General features: G+C 37.1%; 1 protein-coding gene across 3 annotated transcripts in view; it reads right to left on the reverse strand.

Annotated features, from left to right (window-relative positions):
• Nucleotides 1-13,914, reverse strand: part of NKAIN2 (sodium/potassium transporting ATPase interacting 2) — a 941,569-nt gene that overhangs the window by 651,635 nt on the left and 276,020 nt on the right. The window lies entirely within an intron of this gene.

Here is a 13,914-nt window from a genome sequence, read left to right on the forward strand (position 1 = left end):
CAGAACTGTTTAAATGCTCCATTACATTTTTCCAGCTGCATTACAGAATTTTTTAAAAGGAAGCAATCGATGTGATGTGGAATAGTTATCAAAGGCTCTTTGAAAAAGCACAGTGCATTCACAAAAGAGGACATGCTTCAGCGAATTGTCCTGTGCATAGAGTCACGCACTCCATTTGAACATCACTAGGGATCTCAATACAGCTCGATCTGAAACAGAAGCCCACCAACTCCTGTAAGAAAGTGCTGTGTGTTGCGATCACCACCTTCCTTCTTGGGGCATCTTGCCACGGCTCACCCACAGAGAGTCACGCCCACTTCCAGACCCGCCTTCCTTAACACCTCATATTAATAATTCACCTTTTGAATCAGGCTATTTCTAGTTTCCAAAAAAGGCAAGCATCTCCTGAAAGCCTTCACATCCAACTTCTTGGTCCTTCATTTCTGATGGGAGCTAGCGCCTGGTATGAACCAGGCATGAGGTGCTCAACCACAATGAATGGCACCAGGCTCAGGCCCAGGCTTCTTCATGGCAGACTATACCATGGAAGCTGATGCTGGGGTGACCCAGGAGGCCTGTACCACCGAAGTGGCAGCATTTCCCCACCTTGTGTTGTGTTTTTCTGACCCTGTGTCTGAGCAGCTCCATTTTCTAGGTTCTGAGAGCTCACTTCTTTCTCCACTCTACCCACTACACATCCTCTCACATGAGAGACTGTCTAGCAGTCCTTGAATTTGGATCTTTTACTAAAGTTGTCAAGTCTCTTGATACAAGTCTTATTATCTGCCTGGATCCTGAGTGCCAAGGCAACTTTGAATACTCTCCCTGCCTACTGTCATATGTTGGTACTGACAGCTTCTAGAATTGGGACTCAGGAAGTTTCGTCCTCCAGAACTCCTTGGTGGCCACAGTCTCTTTGGCCAAGTCATCAACTTCTCTCCTCACCCTGACTTGGTGAGTAGGTTTCTGCTCAGCTTACTCATCCACACTGGGGACCTGCCCTTAAGCGTTCGCCACATCTTAACTCGGGTCACCTTGCCTCCTTCTCAGTTGGTCACTTACTTTTGGTACACACACACACCACGGTGCCACTCAGTGAGGTATTACCCCAGAACATCAGATTACATTTTAGTTCACAGTCCGCTCCGCATGCTGCATCTCAAGACGCTCACACACAGTTTAGCTATCTCACAACAAAAGGAAAGGCAGGCTGATTCTTATCCCCATGAAGTGAAGTAGATAGGAGAAAAAAAAACTGGTTTAAGGGGGCGCCTGGGTGGCTCAGTCGTTAAGCGTCTGCCTTCGGCCCAGGGCGTGATACCAGGGTCTTGGGATCGAGCCCCACATCGGGCTCCCTGCTCCGCTGGAAGCCTACTTCTTCCTCTCCCACTCCCCCTGCTTGTGTTTTCTCTCTCTCTCTGGCTGTCTCTCTCTGTCAAATAAATAAATAAAATGTTTAAAAAAAAACTGGTTTAAGAAGCATAACAATGAATTAATAGAAATTATGACTGTTGACATTCTGTGCCTACCAATAATCTAGCTAGTTGGATGTTCGTCACTTACTGGACAATCTATTCTTGGACCATTATCCCTAAATGATAGTCTTTCCTCCAGCCAACTTCCTGCCTAAAATGGAATGGTGAGGAGCACATGCTGGCCACATTCTCCCAGCACGTTTCCCATTTCCCATCATTTCCCCACCCCTGAGTTCCAGAAGGCTACATCACTCCTTACATGCTAATGTTTAGGTGGCTATCTCAGGGAGCCTACACCGTCAACCTTAAGGTCACTTCTTTCACACCTTGGCATTGCCTACTCATTGCTTTTTGAAATATACATGTATGGTTTCCCTATGCATTTTGGGGGTATTACATAATAATAAGATGGTGTCTGGATAGACATCATTGTATTAATGGGGGAAACAGATATAAAATTTGCGCAATTCTAGGATACCAGTAAATATATTAGCTATGGCAGGGTAAGTCATTCAGATATAACCTTGTCATGTTCTTCCAGCATTTTGCCACCTCCTCAAATTCTAAGGCAGCAGCAGCCAGCCTCTTTGTTTCCTTGCCTCAGGGAAGGTTTGTGACACTGCTCAGAAAGCAGAAGTTGCAATCAATATGCTAAAGGAGAGAGAGAAAGAGAGAGAGAGAGAGAGAGAGAGAGAGAGTGTGTGTGTGTGTGTGTGTGTGTGTGTGTGTGTGTTTTAGGGGATGTGTGTTAGTGAGGGAAGTTAGAGAGGGGAAGATTCTATAAACCAGGAATGGGCCAGAAGTCCAGGGGTCCCCAAACTATCAGAAGGCTGCGGTTGAGTTTACTGGTTCCTTCCCCAAAAAGCAGAACTGTCTAAATTATCATGTTGTGATATCAACATCCATACGGCAGCAAGAGATTTTTTTTTTCACTTTTAAGGAACACAAAAGGTGAATGAGTGACAGAAAAGCTCTTCTTTTAAATTAACATTGAAACAATCACATCTTAAAAAGAGTTGTGTCTCTATTTATAGACATATTAATTTTCACATAAACTACTCTATTTGCTGCTGAGTATTTTGCTGTTTGAAAATGTTGAGAAATATGGTCTCTTGGCTCTTCATAAACACTAGGCACTAAATAAGTGTTAAATTCAATATATATCAATGATAGGAATTACACATATGTATTTGGAAGGCAAAAGTAAATTTTATATATCTGTACCTACTTTTCAAACATTGATAAAACTAATTTTTTCTAAAGAATAGTATCTTCCAAACCATTTTTCTTCTACATAAACTTCATTAATAGTGTTCTTTTTAGATTTAAATTACTTTCTAACTTCATTACTTGTCCTGCATAAACTCTCAAAAATCTGCCAATTCAAAGGAAGCACTCAAGCATCCCTTTATGTCTGAAGGATCAGGAAGTCTTAAGAGAAACAATAAGTGGCTTTGTCAGGTAGTGAATAAGGAAGAAATGTCTGCAGTAGGGAATAAACCATGTTCAATTTTAACATGTAAAAGAACATTTCTTTAACTTCCACTTGATTTAAAATCCAATCACTAGAATGAAGGTCTTTAAAAATTAAGATGTCTCTTCTACAAGATCAGTATCCTAGAAGGCAGCAGTACTGGTAGTAATTGATCTTTTAACCCAACAGAAATTCAAATCAAAACAAATGAGACAAAAAGAATCCAGTAATGTGTAAGGTTCCATGCAGAGGCTTTAAGTCAGTTTTCAAGCTCTGCACAATTGACATTTAGGGCAAGATAACTCAATTCTTTGTTATTGTGACCTATACTAAAGGATGTTTAGCCCTATCCTTGGGATCTACCCAGGAGGTGCCAGTTACACCCTCCTCCCTGACCCCACCCCACACACCGTGATAGTCAATGTTTCCAAACACTCTCAAACGCCCCCTGAAGGCAAAACTCGCACCCCTAGAACCACTATTTTAATCTTATTCCCTTCTAGCTACTTTTTCAATGTCATTTCCTTCATGCAGCTCTTTATTGAGCAAGAAAGGATTTGATTTTTAATATTTATAAAAATAAAAAGGTACAAAGGCTGAACAATATATTTATATTGATATCTGTAACTAAGGAGTGGGTCAAATCCAATGCCATGAACATTTAGGAGGTTTCTGTACTTCGGTGGTTAAAGGAATGCCGGTGCTTTGAAGTCACTGAGGTCAGGCAAACTAAATTCAAATTTCATTTTTAACATTTAGAAGCTGTGTGATTGTGATTAAGTTACTTAAATTCTGGACACCTCTAGTCTTCATATTCAAAAGGCTGATAACAATATCTCTATATTATCATAGAAATCAAATGGGATAACACCCTAAAGGGCAGGCCACATATTAGTCAATCCATTATCTTATGCTTATAACCATAAAATTATAAAAATATTATGTGTGTGTTCTCTTTTTATTCTTCAAAGTAGCATATTTTTTCTTCTAGCTTTTTAATAATTAAACTAGGACTGTGTCATTTGGAACAGCCTCTAGCTCTCTAAAGATTACTATTCATACTTCTTTTCATTTGTTTTTATGATGGAATAAGGCAATAGAGTAAGCATAACTTTAACAGTTATTTCGTCTTTCACATTTAAGATTCTGGCTGTATTCTTTTCAAACATAATAATTAAGGGGGGAGACACAATTGACACAATTTGACCTCACTAAAGAACTGGACTTCTATTTCTTACAAAACTATCCTGAAACTCATTTATCCTAAGCAGTTGCCTAAAACCAATTAAACGCACATTACCAATATTAGCTAGATATATATTGTGATATGTTTCTCAATATCATACTCCAACAGGAATCACAAGCAGCACACTGTTTTGTATACCTGAGGTATTCCTCACATGAGAAATTCAAGTAAAGCATGATTCCTGTCTTCAAGAAGCTTACACTTACAACAATGAAACTTGAATAAATGCATATTAATAGTCAGGAAATAACCAAAGTTGAAACAATACAGACAACCTAGTTATCTTTTCCAGGATGCATGATCTCCTCACTTTGCTATAACATGCCCTTCTTTTACCAGGTAACATGCCTTGTGCTCTCACAGAGATTCGTGGACCCAGCCAAATCATTCCCCACCTCCAGGTGATTAACCCAAGGGGAAAAAAAAATGATAATATACTATAGTCCATCCCTCAGCCAGATTGAGATACTGCCAAATAATTTCCAAGATATCAGGTCTCAGCTTAAGTGTTAGGTCTGCAGGATACCCTTCCCTGACCTTGCCAACCAAACTAGGTTATCTCCTTCTGCAGTAAGATCCCTTTCACCCTATGCTTTTCCTATACACATGTTGCACAAATATAACATGCTGTTTAGAAAAAATTGTGTCCAAAGCATAAGGCTTTTGGCCAATTTACGGGCCAGCAATTCCAGGTGTAGGATTATTAACATCTCATTTGTTCTGAAGTTTAGCCAGGCTGCTAACCTCATCTAGCATCACCGCCCACGGCTCTGGTTTAAGGAGATACGCTTGCCAACTGTACACAGATAACAAATAATTGAACAAACCGCTCACTTACAAATAAATCTAAATTCCAGCAAACAGCAAAAATGACAGGCTAGTTATCTACTAGGTCCATCTAATTTGAAAACTCTCTAGTCTGCTATCTAAAAATGAAATTTACATTTATTACAGCTTGTGTTTAATTTAAATTATTATACCCTAGAAGAAAAAAAGAAGATAATTTTACTGAAAATTCTTGCGTTTTCCTTGATCTTGAAGGCTTCTATAATCTCAAGTATAATTATCAGTAACAAAACATGCTTTCTTATTTAGTGGTCTTGTCAGAGCCTTCATTTATTTTCCTAAATCATATTCAGTTCAACAAACATTCCTTCAAAGTCTAAATATGAATAAGAAACTGCTCTAGGTGCCCAGCTACAAGGCCCAGGGAAGAAAAAAGACACAATAGGTCATTTTAATAATAGAAGTAAAACGTACAGGGGGAAAAAAATATCTACAGCCTAATTTGAAGTTTGGTGAAGGATTCCTGGGGAAGATGAACGTGCAGTAAGCCTCAAAAGATAAGTAAGAATTTGTAAAAAGAAGAAGATAAGAAGGATTGTCACGAATAACATAATCAAGGCTGTGGAACAGCATGGTGTTTAACTGTCACTAAAAACAACTTAGAATTAGGAGAGCCTATGGGTGAGGAGCGAGGGTCCCAGAACAGAGAAGTCTGAGAGCCACTCGTGGGTTTGTTCATTAAAACATCAAAGCAGCATGGTTTTCAGACACGTGTCACTTTGAGAGGGAACTTTTCTCATTAGGCCACGGATGGCCAGACAGATTTCAACAAGCTAAAGGAAGAGAAGAAAATAGCTATTCTTCGACATTATCATTGGACTGATCACGTTAGGCCATCCTGTACAATATTTTGGAGAGTTCCCATTATAGGAAATGCAATGAAAATCCTGTAGTCATAATAGTTCACCTCAGTTCTTGTAATCAAACAGACCAGCAAAACAGATGCTGCAATGACTTATTCATGTAAAAACTATCATTCACTTCATTAGATCAATGTTTTCTTGTTCCAAAGTTTTCCTACGGTTTTGCTTTCCACTCTTCGCTCCTTGCTCACAGAGGAATAACTTGCCTGATCTTCCTAGGTTAATAAGATATTCTCCCCAATCAGTTATGGCAAAGGGATCCCTGGACCCAGGGATGTACAGTTATACACTATCACTTGCATGCATGGATACACAGACAATGCAACCAGATTTTGATTCCCAGCCATTAGCCCAGTTGTTACAACAGTATACTTAACAGTACCCAGGGGAATGAGTAAGCTTGATGTTTAATGCAAACCAGCTTATTGAAAAATAGGATCACTTCATATTATATTACAAAGCAATAAAATAAAAAAGGAGGCCCCAGGGAGATATTCAATGTATATTCATAGAGTTTATCTAATAGGGGATTGTATAATTACTCAGGTAAGTGGAATACAGTATTACAAAAATTTTAAGCCTAGGATTTCCAGCAGAATTATGTAGACTATGAAATATATCTGTGTATAACTTGAATACAGATCATATTAAAATTAGGCTTCAAAGAAGATCAAAATCCACATTCTGATTAAATAATTCACACATATATACTTTTGAAAGGCGGTATACATATTTTATAATATAATTAAATGGACATTTAATTTAAATATATGAATAAATACATATCATGTACACGTTTTTAAGTTAGAATAATAAGGCTTATTTGGATTCAGAATGCAACACAAGAATATATGCAGGGCTCCTGATCGGCTGGGACCTACGTAGGTCTTATTCACAAGTGTATGTTTGAAGCAAGGAAAACACCCAGTATTTGTAGAATTAGATTAAATACTGTTCAAAGTGACGTATCAATTCATTTAGACATGTTAAAAAGTTCAATGTCATCTAGCCAACATGTTTTTACTCTGTAATGACTTTTTTAGCAGAACTGCTGGGTTGACATGACATCATAAAAGTCAGCAACTTTTCAACCACACTGATCACCTGGGACTACTTTTGAAGAAGAATCTCTAAATTCTTCGCTACGTTTATTACAATAAAGCTAATGCTACGGACTAAATATTTGTGTCCCCCTAAAATTCATATGTTGAAGCCCTAAATCCCTCAATATGATAGAATTGGAGATTGGGCCTTTGAGAAGTAACTGCATTTGAATAAGTTCATGAAGGTGAATCCCTCATGATGACATTGGTGTCCCTGTCAGGGGATGAAGGTCCCAGAGACATTTAATTATGCGACTGGAAACCAGCTCCAGCACTTTCTGCCCAATTAAAACTGAAATTCTAAAAAAGCTCTCAAATCTGATCTTTTTTACCTGCTTTCTTTCTTAGTCCTCAAAAAAAAAAAAAAAAAGGAAAGAAAAGAAGAAGAAAAAGGAAAAGAAAAAGAAAGAAAGAAACATCTAACATGCAGAATTCTGTAGATTTTTTTAATCTCATGATTGTCCTAGGAACCAATGCAAAGACAATTTCTGGAAAATAAGAATCATTAAAGACACAATCACTAGGCCATTTTTTTCTACCTCAAATATTAACTAAAAAGTACTTGAGAATTGGGATAAGAAATAAGAATTCAAGGAGATAGCAGGTTTCAATCCTCGATTTTTAATGTATATGAGGAAATGAACCTTAAGTATATGAAACAACTAGAAAATAAGTCTCTAGTTCTCTGATAGAGTGTGAAGTGGTAGGGTGTTAGACGTAGAGGAGGAAAAGAAAAGGAAGAGGAAAAGAAAAATGTCTCTTAAGGCTGTGTTGGTATTACGTGCCACACGAAAGACTATACTTCTGTCCAAACAGAGCAAAGCACGAAACACAAAAACCCTGTACCATATATCAAATGACTTGTCAGGTAAAGTCAGGCCCTCACAATCACATAAACATTGATTTCTATATTTCAATTAATTTCTTTTAGACAAGAAAAATCTCTAGAAAACAGATGATGTTAAATGTATTCCTTCTCCTCGATGTCCTCTCTGCTGTGTCGCATGAGATGCCTTGCACAATGTCGCAGGAACAGGGCTGTTGGTGTTCTTAGTAGCTATAACAGTCGCCTTTTTATAGTTTTGCACATCCCTGTTCTCTAGGGTGCTTCTAGTAAGAGAAATAATACAATCAATATTCCCATCTTATTAATTTTTCTAGAATGATGGGTTTTCTATGAAACTTCATTTATTTAAACTCATATTAGACAGGTATATCAAAGTATACAGATTTCTGATTCCTGGGGAAGAATGCTATCTTCCTTCTACTGCCAATGAAAATATCACTCTAAACATTTTTTGAATACATTAATAACAACAACTAATATGTGTTGAAGGCTGACTATGTACCAGGTGCTCCGTTAGTTGCTTTCCCATAGTTACTTCATGTAACCCTCATAACAACCCTGTGAGGTAAAGGTTAAGTGTCTTGCTCAAGGCCAAAGGGCTAGAAGTAGTGGAGCCTGGACACGAACCTAGGAGTGTGGTTTTAGAGCTCATACTCTTACACTAGTTAGTTTACCCCAATTATCTTGGCAGCATCATTATACTAAGCTGTTCATCGGAAACTGCATAGGGATTAAATTCTTCTTGTCCTGGGACTGTACATGTCTTTTTCCAATCTTACATCGATCTGGGTTTCCACAAATATATATACCAAATCAAACTTGAGTTTATAGACTTGAGAGGGAGGAGTTCAATGTTTCTAAGTAAGCTTTAAAAAAAAAAAAAAAAGTGCCCAGAGGGAATCACGCAGCTAAGATCTGCACAACATTTATAACATTTAAGCAGATGAGAATTAGGAACTATAAGACTTTAAAATTCATACTGGCAGGAAGCCGCAAGCAGTGATGATAAAAGAAAACAAAATGATGCAAATTTAAGTGGATTAAATAGAGAGAAAAATCAGTGGGGGGGAAAATCTTTAATCAAGCCAAAGTGCTGAAGACAATAGAGACTGATGATGTAGAAATGGTTAATAGTTTTATATCTACTGAGATCAGCCCTATTCAGGTGATTTTTTTCTCCAGTTTTTCTAGTTCTTGATAACTTAACTCTGGTAAGCCAAGAATATGTAGTCTGGTAGGACTGAGATGAACTCCACACAAAGAAAGAATTTTATCTAAATAGGCTCAAAACTTGAGAGCTAGAAAGGAGCTTAGATATCATCCAACCACATCAGGAAAGAAGGGAGACCAAAAGAGGTTAATTAAGCTTCCTTGAGGTCACTCTAAAGTTGATTAATGTAAGCCTGAGTTAGATAGTTATGTAGTGGCAGAAGTCTATAGTGAAATTTAAAAAAAAAATTTAACATGTAGTGTTACGTAAAGGAAAAGACTACAGAAAAAAATCTCTTGAATATTGCCTTTAAGTCCTTTTGAAAATCAGCAGTAAAGAGATTATAAAAGATGATAAATTATAATGATCATTAAAATCCTTTTACAGAAAATTTTTCCTTATACATTTTCTAAACTCTGATGATCTCTGCATGTTCTCAACATATCTGGAGAGGAAACCAGGCACAAAGATGTTCTTCTCAATTTCTCACACCCTGGGCAAGACATAAAATACAACATATGGGCAATTCAGAAGTTTAATTCCTCAAATGTTATTTTGATTCCTTCAAACACTACCTAAGGTGAAAGGCCACGCATATGGCATGCAGACATGAAGAATAAACCGTTTAAAAAGTAAAAGACAATGAAAGTTAAGATTAAGAAAGCACACAGCACTAGGAAATTTAAAATGCAAAGCTGGGGACGCTGTTAGCTGGGAGGGAATACAATGCCCTTAATGAGGTTGTTGAGTAAAGCAGAAAGTCCATGATGAAAAGGAAAGGGAGACTGACACTTGGCTGTGACATGGGAAAGAAACAGTAAGGGGATGAAAGTGCAAAAGGTAGAAAAGATGGACTTCAATGCATTAAAAAAAAAAAAGGGAACCACTGAAATAGGCGATGTGATGTAAGCATTATTTTTGAGAAGCAGTGACCTTAGAGTAAATGGATCACTGATGTGAGGCTGAAGTGCAGGAAACAACTTGGTGGGGTGGGGGGTGGAGGGGAGCAAAGCTCCAGCTGGGTTCTCATCTGTGAGGGAACAGGTGATTGGCTTGCAGTAAATGATTCAGAACTTGATAATGGTATTCTGTTCCACTCAGCCAATTTCTAGGAAAGAATATTTTCAGATTCTCCACTGTCTTTAATGAAAAGCCAACGTTTAGAGATTGTCTTTATGAAACTCAGTTTTCCCATTATCTAGATAGTTTTACCAAGAATTATATTTTTCTCGGGGTGCCTGGGTGGCTCAGTCATTAAGCGTCTGCCTTCGGCTCAGGGCGTGATCCCAGAGTCCTGGGATCAAGCCCCACATCAGGCTTCTCTGCTGGGAGCCTGCTTCTTCCTTTCCCACTCCCCCTGCTTGTGTTCCCTCTCTCGCTGGCTGTCTCTATCTCTGTCAAATAAATAAATAAAATCTTAAAAAAAAAAAAAAGAATTATATTTTTCTCAAATCTCCTCCCACTCAACAATTCACATTCTTTGATATACACACATGGATATAAGCATAAGGGCAAATTAGAACATATCATTAAAGGAAGATTCTTGCCATCATATTTTACATTTTCCAAGTAGGATCTCAAGGGACTATGTTCCTGCTTTCATAATCTTCCTCATTTGTAGCCTGGGGTTACTCCTTTGGTCTGCTGGATTATAACATGGTCTCAGTACTTTGTGTAGCATACAGCTTCCTTAGATCTCACAACGCTTTGCTTAGGCTTCATTTAAAATCAATTTAATGTTTATTTCACATTTAATTTGTTAGTCTTTTTACCTTGAGTTTAGTCACATAGACCATATCAACAATCGCAGTAACGTGCTATACTAATTTCCGATTCAAAAGTATTTAAAATGTAATAGCCTATTAAATTGTTATGACTTAGATTTAAAGGGGTGTGCAACTGGAAGGGTTGGTGGATCTTTATCTGATAATATAATGGCTTTAACTACCATTTATTCATAGCTTACTACATGCCAGGCGTAGTGGTATACGTCTTATTTTTCGTTACCTCATTTAATTCTTCAAACAACTCTGTGAGGTACTACATATTATTCGTCATATTTTACAGGTAAATACACTGAATTATTGTTGTTCAGCAAGTTGTATGTACAGGCAACATGCTCAGCACTTTGAGGGCTCTGTGACCTAATCTTAACAAAACAAACGAACAAAAAACAGAGCTAGGCTATGTTCTCATCCTGCTTCACTGAGATGGAGAGAATTTAAGTAAGTTGCATTGTTATTAAATGGCAGGTCATAGCTCAGAGAATTTTTTTGTTTTTGCTCAGAGAATTTAAGTAACTTTCTGAATATACAACAGGGCTTAGACTTAGAACGATGTATACTGACTCAGAGGCTCCGGTCTCAATCACTGTGGCAATTGTTACTTAATCTGACTCTTGCCTCTAGGGGAACAATTTTCAGACCATCCAGAACAGGGTGAAAACTCCACTATTAATTTATACAAGAGATGTCATAACTTCCTATAACAATTATATCAAAACAATTTTAGTCAGTTTATACACACACACACACACACGCTAATTTTTTTGCTGTTAGGATTTAATATCCTGAAGGCATTTTCTTTCATAATAGAGATCCTCTGACCTTTCTCTGTCCTCCTACTAAAACTGTGACTTTAGCTGAAGGTTCTAAAACAAGGTTATGTTTAGAAAAGCGGAAGGCAAAAGCAAAATTTTACAAATGTCTCAAAACAAAGACTGCTGAAGCATCCCTATATGAAATGACACACTTGTCACTTGTTACTCCACAATGATTCTGCAAATATTTACAAAGTATCTATTAAACGGTATCTTAAATACCATGGCTATAACTACAGTCTCTTAAGAAAATCAATATTGAGATGGGAAAAGAAAGGTATAATGGAATATATACATGCAACGACTTATAATTTGGTCTACAGGTGTACAATAGCGACTGGTGAAGAAGGAAGACTCTGAAAGTGAATTCTTAAGTTTGAAGGATGACTCAAGCCACCTGACTAGCTGGGTAAGACTGAGAAGCTTACATAAACTCTGTACTTCAGATTTTTCATCCATGAACTGGGGGTCAGAGTATTTACTGTATAAGCTGATTCTGAGAATTAGCCAAGATAATACCAGTGTCTGACAATAACTACCTAATATGTTTTACCAATTATCATGGGATGTGCTAAATTGTATGAATAAAGTCCTATGGGAACCCAGAAGAAACTTCAACCTATTCTTTCTAGGGAAGAGAGTTGGGCAGTTAGGCAATTTTTTGCAGAGTTTTATATTATTTCTGTGGCTTGACTTGGTTGTATGGAAAAGAAAGCAGAAATATACTCTAGGGAGAGGGAACCACCTAACAAAGGGCATGAGTGGAATTGTATGGTCTACTCGTAAAGTGGCCATGCTCCAATAAGATAGGACATAAGGTTTGGGGTTAAACTGGTAGGGTTAACAAGGTATATGAAAGAAGTGGTAAGAGATTATAAAGACAGAACAAACTAAAAGAAAGAAGATAACAATGTCTACCAGCAGGAATCCTCTAATGTCAACTGAGTTAGCAGATGCTAAACAATTCAAGGGGAAGGCCAAATAATGGCCCAAATAATTAAGCAACTTATATATCTGCTAATGTTCAACATAAAAGCATACCATTTACTTCAAAAGAAATAATATAATGTCTTCAATGAACTCTGTGCCTCTGCATTAGCATGGGTAACCAATGGTGACTTCAAAGTAATTCATATCATTAATTATATATAGCTCATTCTGAAGAAGTAGGCTACAACTATTCATTGCATTTAATTTAATCAAGCATAGTGCATATTACTAATTTAGTTGAGAGTGACTAACCTGAGGTCCAATTTCAAAAGAAAGAAGTACTGCAATAGATGATATATCAACTCAATGGTGACTGACTTTGTTTTATAGTCAATCAAAATTATTATATCATAGTTAACTTCAACCATGTTCACCATAATTTTACAAAGCATTCCTTGAAGAAGTAGAGATTATTCAAAAGGTTAAAGCATTTGCAAAGGTCCTACAGGTAATACCTATGGCAACATTTCCCACTTTTACACTAAAATGAAGTCATGAAAATGAAGTTTCCTAACACTAATGTATAATATAGACAATGTATTCAGGTACTTACATGTAAATTTTATGAACCTGAGAATATTATACATGTGAGTTCAGAAGATTTCAGCAAAGAAATCCTACCACTTTTGCTAAACAGAAATCAATGGTAATGCACAATGTGTCATATATAAATCAACTCAATATCTTATGTAGCTAATCAATATTATTTTCTTCCTATGGACTTTGCTTACATCATTAAATTCAATGAGTATTTTCTAGATTTTTGTTTTGGTCAGGTTCCACTATTGCTACAGAATGCAATGGTACTGACGATGACTATATTGAGCAGGTGAAAGCTAGATACATCATTTTTTAGGAACAATGAAAATCTTTTTAGTAACCGAATTGCTAAGTGGGTGAGTTAACAAGTGACTGATAAAGATTGACCTCAGAACCATGTCAGTTTTCCATTTCCCAAGTTGAGCTACTTGTCAATGTTTTGAATTGCTATTTTTGTAGCAGAGACACCTGAAACACTGTCTTCTGCAAATAACTCAATTTATTTTCCTGCAAGGCACATTATGTGCCATATAGACCTTTGGCAATTTCATGTTACTCATGTGCTTTACTACAGCTGCTTTTGAGGATGCGTGGTTCTACCATAAACTGCTGATCCTGAAGGAAATCCTTAAAGTGAAAATGAGAATGTGTATAATATAAACCTCTCTAATAATTGTGGTAAATACTTAAGCTGTATAGTTTTGGATTCCATAGGGATATT

Source organism: Ursus arctos, unplaced genomic scaffold, assembly GCF_023065955.2.
Source record: "Ursus arctos isolate Adak ecotype North America unplaced genomic scaffold, UrsArc2.0 scaffold_13, whole genome shotgun sequence".
NCBI classification, from domain to species: Eukaryota; Metazoa; Chordata; class Mammalia; order Carnivora; family Ursidae; genus Ursus; species Ursus arctos.